Raw genomic sequence first — 10892 nt, 5'->3', positions numbered from 1 at the left:
CTTAGAAGATGGAAAGATCTCCCATGCTCTTGTATAGGCAGAAGTAATATTGTCAAAATGGCCATACTACCAAGAGCGTTATACAATTCTAACGCAATGCCTATTAAGATCCCAATGACATTTTTCATAGAAATAGGAAAAGCAATCATGAAATTCATTTGGAGAAGTAAGAGACCCAGAATAGCCAAAGCAATCCTTAGCAAGCAAAGGGAAGCGGGAGGCATCACTACCAGACTTTAAATTATGCTACAGAGCTGTAGTAACAAAAACGGCATGATATTGGTATGAAAACAGACATGTAGACCAATGGTACAGAATAGAAGACACAGAGACAAACCCACATTAATATAGTTATTACTTACTAGATGAAGGTGCCAAATACATGCATTGGGGAAAAGATAGCCTCTTCAACAAATGGTGCTAAGAAAAATGGAAATCCATATGTAGCAAAATAAAAGTAAACCCTCTCTCTCACCCTGTGACTCAACTCAACTCAAAGTGAATCAAGGACTTAGGCACTAGAACAGAGACCCTGGGCCTAATAGAAGAAAAAGTAGGCCCAAATCTCCACCATCTCAGTTTAGGAACTGAGTTCCTTAACAAGCCCCTTAAAGCACAAGAAGTAAAATCAAGAATCAAAAAAATGGAATAGAATCAAACTAAAAAGCTTTTTCACAGCTAAGGAAACAATAACATTTAGAGAGAGCCTACAGAATGGGAGAAAATCTTTACCACATGCACTTCAGATTAGAAGATTAATCTCCAAGATACATAAAGAACTCAAAAAACTTAAGACCAGAAAAATCAATAAAATAACCCGATCAACAAATGGATTAAGGATCTGAACAGACACTTCACAGAAGAAGAAATACAATTGATCAACAAATATATGAAAAAATGTTCTACAGCTTTAGCAGTTAGGAAAATGCAAATCAAACTCCAGTGAGATTTCATTTTAGTTCAGTTAGTATTGAAACCACTAGGAATGCAAACAATAACTGCCAAGAGAGGATGTGGGAAAAAGGAATACTTTTTCACTGTTTGTGGCATTGTAAATTAGTACAACCAGTATGGAAATCAGTTAAAAGACTAACAATAGTTCCATCACATGATCTGGCTATACCACTCCTCAACATTTATCCTGAAGCATTAAAGTCATCATATCCTATGTAGTGATACATGCTTACAGCAGCACAATTCAAAACAGACAAATTACGGAACTGGCTTAGGTGTCCATCAAGCAATGAATGGATGAAGAAAATTTGATATATACATATATGTGATTTATTCAGCCATAAAGAAGAATAAAATTATACCATTTGCAGGAAAATAGGTGGAACTTGGGAGTATTATGTTAAGTGAAATAAGCCAAACTCAGAACATCAGGGTCATATGTTTTCTTTCATATGTGGATGCTAGAAAGAAAAAAAAGAATTGGGGAAGATGGAGAAGGGGATCTCTTGAAAATGGAAGGGAGACCAGTGGAATAGATGAAGGGGAATTGAGAAGGGAGGAGGGGAAGAAAAGGAGACATACTAGTAAATGAAATTGTCCAAATTATACTGTTATGTTAGTTATGTGCATGTAGGAATACATTATAATAAATCCCAGTAGTATGTATAATTATAATACACCAATAAATTTTTTTAAAAAACTAAATACTGTTTGATCACAAGGGAAACAAAATTGATATTTTAAATAAACACTGAGAATCATAGATATTATTAACTTCACTTCTAATTCTAATGGTTATGGCTCCTTAAATTCTAATTCTGGATAGATCTTGCAGTAAATTGTACACTCTGGTTTTACAATCTAATTTGAATTGAAACTGAAATCTATCTCCCCAGGTTCTCCACATAATAAATGAATTCATGCAAAAACACGACCAAGAAAGAGTGGGTTAAATATAAAATCAAGTCCTAACTTTTATGAGTGAGGAAAGGACACTGTAGTTGACTTCCTAAAATACTTTGCACTTTTTTTATTTGTTTCAATTTCCCTCCTTGTTATGTGGTATAATATCAAACACTTCCTGATTTGCACATTAGTCATAAGATTAATGGACTCTCATGAAGTACAGAGAGAAAGATGTATATTGGTAAAAAAGAGTTGATGGAATCAAACAGATAAGAAATCAAGAATATTACTGAGTGAGTGATCTGGTCTAAAAACATAACCTGAACTAAATGAAATTATAACTTCTTCACACTTGGATTCCTAAACTTCCATCAGTGGAAAGCAGACTGAGTGCATGGGCCCACCACCCCCCCCCCCCCAGGCAAAGGATGATCTCCAATATTCCTTAAAGATGTAGTCAAGCAGAATAAGGGAACAGGAGCACTTTCCAGAGAACAAAGCCAAGACCCCTTGTTTTAATCAGCTTTTTCCTCACTGGCAAGAACAATGTAGAGGAGAAAATGTTTACTTTGGCTCATGGTTTCAGAAGTTCAATTCACAGGCAGCCGACACCATAGCTCTGGGGCCAAGGTGAGGCAGGACATCATGGCAGAAGGGTGTGGTGAAGGAAAGCTACTCAGAACATGGGCACCAGGAAGCAGAGAGAGCTCTGTTCACCAGGGACGAAATATTAAACCCAACATCGTGCCCCCAGGGACCTACCTTCTCCAGTCACACCCTACCTGCCTACACTTACTACACAGTTTATCCATATCAGTAGATCAATGTGCCGATTAGGGTAAGATTCTCATGACCCAACCATTTTACCTCCACACTGTCTTGTATTGTCTCACACTTCAGCTTTTGGGGGTACTTCATATCTAAACCATAACATCCATGGAGAATAATGAATGGTAAAATGATTCTCAGGGGTAAAATCAGAGAATTGTTAGAGAAAAAATTTCACTGACAAGTTAGGGACCCTTTACAATTTCCCAGTGGAACTCTAAATGTATATGGACAAGCAATTGCTATTTTCATCTATTTTTCCTTCTTCTGAATGTGAACCCTTATTATGGTTCTGCTGATCCTGGTAAGTCATTGTATATGGATATATATGAGAGCAATAACTTTTTGATAGGTCTCCAGACCACTGTCAAGGCTATGATGAGCCCCTAGACTTGAGACTAATGCCATGAATCAGGGCAATCAAGGGTTATCTCTTGGGGAAAGTAGGTGAACTTTGTATGTGGGAGTTAGAGAGAAGTGAACATTAGTGATATTTGGTGTTCTTGCCTGAACACCAGGAAGGACTGTGGATTATACTTGCCCAACTCACTGATGTCAGGCTTATACATTTGATTTGCCCTGGCCAATAAAAGAAGTGACTTAAACAGAGTCACAGCTGGCCCTACGTACGTAAAGTATGAGCAAGAAATAAATTTTGGAGTCATTTGCTAGGGTAGTATAATCTAGGTTGTCCTAATTGATACAATATATATTCATTAATCTATTCAATATTTATTAAATTATTACCATATGCCAGGTACCTGAGGTGAAAATGTTGTCAGAGGAGAAAATAATTGCAATAGAGCAAAAGGGCAACTAGTTACACCTAACACGAGTGCAGAATATGTGCTGAGAATTCAGGATATGGAACTTGAAAACTGCATTTATATTGCTTAGGATTAATCAGATACACATTTGTGTGTAACTATATTTTTCATATGTAGTATATCTGCTTAGATGTATCAGAAGTGCACCAGTTAGGCTCATAATAAAGCTTCATGGTGCTATTTTAAAAAGAAGAAGAAGGAGGAAAAGAAATGCAAAACATCCTTAGAGCAGCAGGGGAGCCCTGGCTTCCTTGGTTGCTGCTATTTTTAGCCTTCCCTGCTTCTGTCAGATTGGGTCAGCTGGAATGCCAGGGGCAAGATGGCGTCCTTGGTAGAATCCAGATAGTGTGGTGTGTTAAAGAAGCTGTGCCTAAAGAACTCAGAAGGTGTGTAATAAAGTACTTATTATTTTTGAAAGGATTTTGATGTGAACTCCTAAATATCAGAAGGTGGTAAATTGAGTAATTACTACACATGCCCTTGATAAACTCAAAACAGGCACAAGTGGTCACCTTGGCCCTTCTTTTTAAGCAATGTAGTGGATACCGCAGTGCTGATGAGGCACACTCCTTAAAGGTCAGTGTTCACCAGATCTTTATTTGGAAAGATTATCTAAGCATCACTATGTCTTACAGTTTGAGGCAAGGTCAGAAGGAAATCCTGAAATCTAAATCAAAGAAACTTTTCAGAAGGACAGAGAGATTAATCTTGATTCTTGGGTTCTCATAATCATCATTCAGTTGCTAATGAAAATTCTTCTGGAAAGACATTGCTTTGTTATTTTGGCTTGTTTTCTCTTAAGTTTTTTTTACTAAAGGATTTGGATAATTATTAAATGGTTTCTTGAATCCAGGTGAAGGGTGACAGATGTGTAATTTGATGTCCTCAAACAGGTTTCCCATATTTAGCACTGAGTGGGATCTGCTCCTAAGGTTCCAAAGTCAAACTCAAGGGGAAGTAGTTAAAATAAATTATCCCATACCCTTCATTTGTACCCTGACTCCTCCAGAACTGATCATCAGCACATTGTATACCTACCTAATCAGCTTTTTTTCTTTCCAATTCTCCTTTATATTAAATATTGTCCTGGGACAGGTCATATTTCATGCATATCTAAAGATAGGCTTCAGATACAACTGTCAGGTCTGAACACTAAATCTGAATTTTTCAAATTCAAACTGTGTAAACACTAAGCAATTGCTTATTTGGGGGCCCCAGTTCTAAAAAAAAAAATCCAAACTTTTCTGATTGGTTCCCATATGCAACCCCCAATTTCAGACTGCAATTATGATCTCTCTGTCCACTGAACACTGAAGTGATTCTCCCACTTAGGGGCCATAACCAGCAGCTCTTCAAATCGACTTTCTTTTGGTCAGTTTTCACAAATATTTACCCTTGTGTTTGTAATTCCATTTATTTATCTGCTTGTTTGTGTCAAACTCATTTTCTTCAGGTGACCTTCTTTCTTTCTTTCTTCTTGAGATATAATTAAAGAAATTTTTTTTTTTTTTTTTTTTTTTTAGGAAATGAGGGAAGCACAGTAATCCATTAATGAGTGGAAACCACATATATCCTGTTTTTATCTCCTAGTGAGAGACTTTATGTAGGGAAGTCAAAAGTAAAGTGTAAGTTAAGTAGGAAGATGTCAATCAACTCCTCAAAGACAGTTCATGCTAGAATAACGTGAGTGCTGCAAGACTGGTTTTTGCAATTTAGTGCTATAAAGTTACAGCCCTTGAAATTCTTTCTCACCAAACCTTTTCCCTCTCTTCTCTGCCTCTGTTCCCTTCCTCCATCTCCTAAATTTCTTCCCAGCTCTCTGGTGCTAGAATCTATTATGCTACTACAAGTTCCTAGGATTGTGGGCTTTTCCCAGCTTGATCCAGACCCTGTTAATTTCAGGTAACTATTTCTCTTTTCATCATTTTTCCTAATATCTTGGCCAGGAAACCCTAGGGAGGCAGTAATCTATTTGGTAATCTATTTTGGATCAGAGCTACTATCGTTTGTACCTTCATAAAAGATCCAGATGTTAAAGGATTATTCCCCAGCACAACATGGTGGAAATTTTAAGTGGGGCCTAGTGTGAGATCTTCTGGTCATCAAAGGCATACCCTTTAAGGGGATAATGCTACACAATCCCTTCCTCTCCCTGCTTCCACTGACATGAGGTGAGCAGCTCTCTCCACCACACATTCCCCACTATGATGTGTTTCTTTGCCACAGTCCCAAAAGCAATGGGGCCAATAGATTATAGACTACAACCATCAAACTGTAAGCCCAAATAAACTTTTTCTCTTATCAAGTTGATTTATCTCAGGTATTTGTCAACAGTGATGGAAAGCTGAACAAGAGCTTTCTTCCTTTTTAATGTATCATTTGGAAAGAATCTTCCCTTGATGCATATTTCATATATCAGATAGCATATTATATTTTAAAGATTATTAGGAATTTTTTAACTAATTACTATTACAGTTCCTTTTTATTATTTAGCACATAGTCATGTACCAGCATTATATGAGAGCCTCTTTATAAATATTTATCAGTGTTTTCCTCAGAATACAAAAAAATAGAGCAAGGTACTCAGTACAAATAGAGAGAGGTGTACATATATATTTCAGGAATGTTCCTTATTATACTTCCTTCTTAGCTATTTAAATACTCTGAAAATTTTAAAAAATTATAGCTTTTTAAATCAGAATTTTTCCCAAATTAATATTTTTTTGATAGTTTATAAAACCAGTGCTTTGTGGAGCAGACTTTGGAAGTTGCAATATTTTATCAATCCTTCATTATAGATAAAAAAAAAGGTAGACATTATTACCTTCTTTTAAAGACATATGGATAATTTCAGAATGTTTAATATTCTTGCTTAGTTGTTAAAATAGAAACAAGAGGGTTAGGAATCCAGGCTGGGGCTGATGTCAAGGCCCATTTTCTTGATCACTGTTCCTGTAAATTCAACATTTCTAAAGTTAATAAAAACACATTTTTGAACAGCAATAGTTTTCTGCCATTTAGCTCTGCTGACTCCTACAAATTGATCAACTTTGAATGTTCCACTTGGATTTGGAAGAAGATAAGATTTGCAATGCTTTGTAGTTGCCTTAGCCAGCATTTTTACTTCACTGGCACACTTTTGTGACTTTTATCCATTTTGATGATTCATTTTAGTAGTGTTCTGGAGCAGTCTGAAACTGGTTCCTGGAAGCCAATTTTAATAGTTCTAGGAATTTCCTAAGCTAGTTGTTAAACATGACCGTTCTTCAATGTTAAACTACATAATCTTGCAATTAAACGAGTTATATTAAAAACAAAATTAGTAAGTGCTTCAAACTCATGAATTCCTAGTTATTTTACTGATTTTTACTATTATCTGTGCTCTTGAGGTTATTTATACTTACTGTGGCTGTTTGATGGAAATAGTAAGTAACACTGTGCTACTGTGAATCTAATCACATTGCTGATTTAAATTGACTGTGGGGCTGGTATTTACCCTACATTCAGAAAGTAGCAAATGTTTCATATCAGCGCTTGATTTATTGCTTTGTCAAGACTTGCACTCCATATGGTAGCCACTAGGCACATGTGGCCATAGAGAGCATTTGGTATGTGTAGTGCAAACTAGGATGCATTACAGGTATAAATCAGAGTTTAAATGTAGTATGAATTAAAAGATGCAAAATATCTCACTAATAATTTTTATACTGACTACAGATTAAAATAATACTATTTTGGACATATTTCATTAGATAAGACATCATCAAAATTAACTTTCATTTCTTTGCTTTTCATTTCTTAAGTACTCACTAGAAATTTGAAATTACCATGTAGCTCACCTCATGTTTCTATTGAATAACACTATTCTAGGCTTTTAAAAATGATACAAAAGTGTTAGCAACACAAATCAAACCTAAAATATGGTAATCCTTTAACCACTTCATTGTGAATAGCACATACAAATGAAATAATCTTCCAGTTCAAAAACCATTTTCTGATTCAGAAAAGAAGTTACATCACTGGCAAATGAGTGAAGTTTCAACATATGTATTAGTTGTTTTACTTTTGTCTTACACTTAACATAAATAAAAATATCAACTGGCATTCATTTTGGAACTGCAGTTATTTTTCAATTATAAGCATAAGTTGTTTATGTATATAAGATTTGGGCAAAAAGTCAGTGAAAGCATTCTGTGAGAATCAATGGCTTTGTGGAATTTGTAAAGTACTTTATAGTTTACTATTATTTCTAATTTTTGTCTTATATCTCCTTTTCATGAGTCACATTTATGAGAAATGTACGCATGTAGATACATATTTTCTGAAAGCAGATTATTAAACTTGTGCAGCATACCACTGACTTTTTTCATTCCCTTTATCAGCTGCCATTGTCCTCCAATTTTTTAATCTTTTAAAATTTGTCATCCTTTCACATACATTTGTATACCACACTGAAAAATAACAATGCTTAAAAACTGAAAGTCATACAATTAAAATATATAAACATTAAGAAAATATAAGGAAGAGCTCGATTATATCTAAGTGCAAAAAAAGTGGGGGGTGGGGCTGGAAGCTGGGAGTGTACTTAGCATGCACAAGGCCCTGGCTTTGATCCACAGCACCAAATAAATAAACAAATAAAATGAAAAATTAAAAAATAAAAAAGGCCAGATGATTCTCAAGATGATTCTTAATGGGAATCAATTGTATGCAATGTTGAAAGCTAAGAAGTTTAATAAAATTAGCTTCTCTGACTTTTCAAATTCAGTGAAAACCTTTCTAAAAATTGAATCCAAAAGAATTTAAACAATTCAAATTTATTAGCTGATATTTAGTACTTGCTTTTTTTTTTTTAAACATAAGGACTGTAATTTCTTTTTATTTTTAGCCTTTCTCAATTCTTACCTAGGTGTCCTCCATTAGATTTGAGATAGACCATCTGTGAAAATTGTACTTGTTCTCAAAGTGCTGTATTAATGAAATTATCATGAAAAAAGTGGGAAACTGCCACTCTTACAAGTGCTATGATGTGTGGCCTATTCATGGAAGTCAGGGAGGACTTCTCTGAAGAGGAGGTACAAGGAGGCATGAAGCAGTAGGAGATGAGAGGAAGGGAGAGGAAAGGGCCTCTGAATGAAGAGCTCAGCATGTGAAAAGGCCCTGTGGTAAGAATCATGGCAAATACAAGCCTCAAGAGACTTTTGAGGATGCAACAAAGAAAGCAAGAAAGACAGTACTTTAAGATGAAGTCAGAGAAGTTGGATGGCTCAGATCTACATGTAAACAGGCTAATAATTATTATATTTTACCTAAGGAGCAATAGGTGGTCATTTAAACCAATGTGGGAGGTGGGAAATGATAGTGGTGAGTGGGAAGGGAGATGCGCAGATGGTACTGGATACAGCGGGTATGCATTCTAAAAGGCCCATAGATAACTTCAGGTAAAGAAGTGATGGGGAAGGGAGGAAGGCCAGTGTGGAGGCAGATGAGAAGAGATAGTACTTTGGAACAGAGAAATAGTGATGGAGAAGGAAAAAGCAGATAGATCTGGGGAGAATCCAAGAGGCAAAATCACCAGTGTTTCATTTAATCTCTACTCAAAGACAAACACACACTCACAAGAGAATAAAAAGGCCATTGGTCAGGCCTCACCACAGCATGGACAATCAGCTATTTTTCTAGCAGTTGGAGGGGATTTGTGCTAATCAAATACCCATTTGTCATGCTTTTGTCTAGATCTAGAAAATGCATCTGAGTAGAGAAGTGGTGCATTGTCTGTGTCAAAGAAACAGAAAGCGCAATATCTCAGACATGATGAAGTCACACCCCAGTCAGGCCCTCCTGGTGTCAACAGAGAGCAACTACTGCTGTGCATCTCTTCCTCTCTGAACGCTCATCCTTATCCAAGTGGAGATGGCTGATAAATTTTAAGGTAAAAATTAGTGTTATTCAGAGCCATTAATATAAAACTATACTTGTATTTTAAAACACATTTAAATATACAGATAGGGACTGGGGATTTGGCTCAAGCGGTAACGCACTTGCCTGGCATGTGCGGGGTGCTGGGCTGGATCCTCAGCACCACATTAAAATAAAGATGTTGTGTCCACCGAAAACTGAAAAATAAATATTAAAAAATTCTCTCTCTCTCTCTCTCTCTCTCTCTCTCTCTCTCTCTCTCTCTCTCTCTCCTCTCTCTCTCTCTCTTTAAAAAAAAATTAAACATACAGATAGTAAAAGTAATATGTTGAGAACTGTCCTGATTTGGATTCGTAATGTCCCCCAAAACTCATATGTTGAAGGCTTGGTCACCAATGCAGCACTGTCCAGTGATTTTGAGAAGTGATTGGATCATGAGGGCTCTGACCTCATCAATGGCTTAATCCACTGATAGCTGAATAGTCTTTAGGAGGTGGTGGAAACTGTAGACAGGTGGAACATGGTTGGAGGAAGTAGGTCACTCAGGGTGTGCCTTGGGGGACTATATCTTATCCCTGGTCCCCTCACCTCTGTCCTCTTCTTCCTGGCTGCTATGAGCTGATCAACTTTCCTCTTCCATGACCTTCCACCATGATTTCTGTCTCACCTTAGGCCCAAAGTAATGGAGAAATCAACCACAGACTGAAATCTCTGAAACTGTGAGCCAAAATAAAAATGCCCTCCTTGGGCTGGGAATATAGCTCAGTTGGTAGAGTGTTTGCCTCACATGCACAAGGCCCTGGGTTCAATCCCCAGCACCACACACACACAAGATAAAAATGTCCTCCTCTAAATTGTTTATGTCAGATATTTTGGTCAAAGCTGACTAACACAAGATACTTTGTATCTAATTGCATGTATAATTCTGTGACCTTTGTATTGTGACTTAGCCATCTTAAAAACTTTGAAAGCAAACACGTTTTTACATGATTTTCTTTTTATACTTAATTTTGGGAATGTTTTCAATGAAAAATATTAACATTATCTACTCTTCTCTTAGTGGATTACACTTGTTTCTCTGTCTCTGTCTCTCCCCTTTCTTTCTTTAATTGCTGTAAAATTTTATTAAGAGTTTATAGTTTCAAGTTGTGTGTGATGGTACATGTCTGTAATCCCAGTGGATAGAGGGGCTGAGACAGGAGGATCCAAGTTCAAAGTCAGCCTCAGCAATTTAGGGAGATCTTAAGCAACATAGTGAGACCCTGTCTCAAAATAAAAAAATAAAAAGAGCTGGAGATGTGGCTCAGTAATTCAATCCTCAGTATTCCCCCCATCCCAAAAAAGGAAAGAATCTATATTTTCTTAGAGAGTACCAAGATCTGTCAGATTACTTAATTTTTAAATCTTTCAATAATTAATCATGCAATGGAACTCTGTAAATATCCATTTAATTGGCAA

The 10892-nt window shown here is 36.3% G+C and overlaps 1 non-coding gene across 1 annotated transcript; it reads left to right on the top strand.

The window, feature by feature from the left end:
- The first annotated feature begins 10185 nt into the window (after positions 1-10185).
- Positions 10186-10255, top strand: Trnav-cac (transfer RNA valine (anticodon CAC)). The gene has a single exon. It is a non-coding gene; the product is annotated as a tRNA-Val (tRNA).
- Positions 10256-10892: the final 637 nt, after the last annotated feature.

The sequence above is a fragment of the Marmota flaviventris genome, chromosome 15, assembly GCF_047511675.1.
Source record: "Marmota flaviventris isolate mMarFla1 chromosome 15, mMarFla1.hap1, whole genome shotgun sequence".
Classification (NCBI taxonomy): Eukaryota; Metazoa; Chordata; class Mammalia; order Rodentia; family Sciuridae; genus Marmota; species Marmota flaviventris.
The sequence above is the reverse complement of the archived record's forward strand: the minus strand, read 5'-3'. Positions and strand labels throughout refer to the sequence as shown.